Source organism: Silene latifolia, chromosome 2, assembly GCF_048544455.1.
Source record: "Silene latifolia isolate original U9 population chromosome 2, ASM4854445v1, whole genome shotgun sequence".
In the NCBI taxonomy this organism is placed as follows: Eukaryota; Viridiplantae; Streptophyta; class Magnoliopsida; order Caryophyllales; family Caryophyllaceae; genus Silene; species Silene latifolia.
In genome coordinates, this window is record NC_133527.1 from 135,439,343 (window position 1) to 135,442,111 (window position 2,769).

The 2,769-nt window shown below is 41.5% G+C and overlaps 1 non-coding gene across 1 annotated transcript; it reads left to right on the top strand.

The window, feature by feature from the left end:
- Positions 1 to 1,911: 1,911 nt before the first annotated feature.
- LOC141645621 (small nucleolar RNA R71) lies at positions 1,912 to 2,018 on the top strand. Its single transcript, XR_012545099.1, has one exon. It is a non-coding gene; the product is annotated as a small nucleolar RNA R71 (small nucleolar RNA).
- The last annotated feature ends 751 nt before the right edge of the window (positions 2,019 to 2,769 follow it).

Genomic DNA, 2,769 nt, shown 5'->3' on the forward strand with positions numbered 1-2,769 from the left:
ATCTCTTGCTTAGATGGAGACAACTCTCCCAATTTCTTCTCTTGGCCAATGAGGCCATCATCTTCTTCCTTGGTTGATTTTGATGAGCTTTGCAAGCTCTCCTTGTCACAATTCACTTGCTCTTTGAATGGAGCATCTTCAACTTTCTTCCTCCATTGGAGTTCCGATTTCTTCCTTTCATCTTTTCGGCTATAATGGTCAATCATGAAACATGGCTCATGCAAACGAGGAGCTCTCATGGTCTTGTCAAGATTAAAAGTTATGCTTTCATCTCCCACTTCTAGAGTGAGCTCTCCATGTTTCACATCAATCACCGCACCCGCGGTGTGTAGGAAAGGTCTTCCTAAGATGATTGGAATGTTGGAATCTTCCTCCATATCAACAATGACAAAGTCCACCGGGATGAAAAACTTCCCAATTCGCACGGGGACATCTTCCCATATCCCTAATGGTGTCTTCGTCGATCTATCGGCCATTTGAAGAGTGATATTGGTGCATTTAAGCTCTCCCATTCCCAACCTTTTACTTACCGAGTACGGCATGACACTCACACTAGCCCCTAGATCACATAAGGCTTTGTTGATCGTCGTGTCGCCAATGGTACACGGTATTGAGAAGCTTCCCGGATCCTTTAACTTTGGAGGTGAACTCCCTTGAAGTATTGCACTACTCACCTTAGTGAAGGCGATAGTCTCAAGTTTCCGGATCGACTTCTTCTTTGTGAGGATATCTTTCATGTACTTTGCATAGGCCGGAACGTGATTGATTAATTCCGTGAAAGGAATTGAGACTTCTAAGTTCTTCACAATCTCCATGAACTTTCCAAGTTGATCATCAAATTTGGGCTTGGCTTGACGACTTGGAAAAGGAAGTCTAATCACAATGGGCTCCTTTTCTTTGGCTTTGTCTTCATTTTTCTTTGAACTTTCTTCTTTTGATGATTCCCCTTCTTTGGGACCTTGCACCACAACTTCATTCTCACTAGCTCTCACAACTTCATTCTCAACTTGCTCCTTCGGTGCTTCATATCTTGTACCACTTCTCAAGTGAATGGCACTAACCGTTTCATGTCTAGGGGGATTACTTTGAGGTGGTAATTGCCCCCTTTGTCTTTGTGAGCTTGAAGATGCTAGTTGGGTCAATTGTGTTTCCAACATCTTGGTGTGAGCTAGAATGTTGTTGATGGTGGTGTCTTTTGCTTGGCTATCTTTTTGCATTTGAGTGAAAAATTCTTGTTGATTCTTTTGGATTTGGAGGACCGCTTTTTGGACATCAAAACTATGGTCATTGTGGTGATTGTATGGATTTTGATTTTGGTAGCCTTGGTTTTGATTGTAAAAGGGTCTTTGATTTTGATTTCTCATGGGTGGTGGAGTGTATGTTGTTTGAGGGTTTTGAACATTTTGGCTTTTGTATGAGAGATTTGGATGGAACTTGGTATTTTCATTGTAAAAATTTGAATAAGGGGTACCACTTTTGTAAGCTTGGAAAGCATTAACTTGTTCGGTTGTTCCCCTACATTCACTTGAGTCATGACCCAAGGTTCCACAATTCTCACATATCCCGCTTGGGATTGATGAGGATGCCGTCATGGCATTGACATGATGCTTTGATGATTTTGAGTTTTCCTCAAGTCTAGCCATAGCTTGTTCAAACTTCAAGTTGATTGTGTCAATGTGAGCACTAAGTTGAGCACCCAATTGAGTAACGGAGTCCACTTCATACTTTCCTCCTCTAGTAGCCTTGCGAGGTCTACTATATTGTGAATTATGGACCGCCATTTCCTCAATCTTGTTCCATGTTTGATTGTCATCAACTTCGGTGAACATTCCATTTGATCCCATATTGAGAATGTTCCTTGAATCTTCATATAAACCATTCCAAAATTGTTGCACTAAAAACCATTCGCTAAGTCCATGGTGAGGACATGAGCGACAAATACCTTTGAACCGCTCCCAAGCTTCATACAAAGATTCTTCATCCCTTTGCTTAAAACCCGTAATTTGAGCTCTTAGCATGTTAGTCTTTTCCGGTGGGTAGAATTTTTTGTAGAAAGCTAGAGCTAACTTCTTCCAAGAATCTATTCCAAGGGTGGCCTTATCAAGGCCCTTCAACCATTGCTTTGCGGTGCCGATTAACGAAAAAGGAAATAAGACCCATCTTATTTGGTCTTGAGTCACGCCCGTTTGAGAGATAGCTTCACAATAATCGCAAAAGGTTTCCATATGAGAATGAGGGTCCTCAGTAGGCATTCCTCCGAATTGGCTCCTCTCAACTAGTTGGATGAAGGCGGACTTGGCAATAAAATTTCCGGTGAGATGTTGCGGTGTAGGAGTACCATTTGGTAGATCCTCCTCGGTGGGTATAGAGTGTGACGAGAATTTAGGCATTGTAGGTGGATTTTGTGTGGTATTGTTTAATGGGTTTTCTTCTCCTTCTATTGCGAAAGGATTGACAAACTCACTAGTGGGTTGAACAACTTCACCAACACCTCCCAAATTCCTCCTAACAAGTCTCCTATTATTCGTCAAGGTTCTTTCGATTTCACGGTCAAAAGGTAACAAATCACTTTGTAACCTTCTAGACATGCAAAATATCAAACAACTCGAAAACAATTAGAACAAACCTTGAGGAGTTTTACTTCCCCAAGGTGAAAAAGACACAACTAATAACAATAAAAGAAATCTAAAATCAATTAAACACCGTCCCCGGCAACGGCGCCATTTTTGATCGGAGCCATTTGGTGTTCACAATTAAGCATATGTGGTC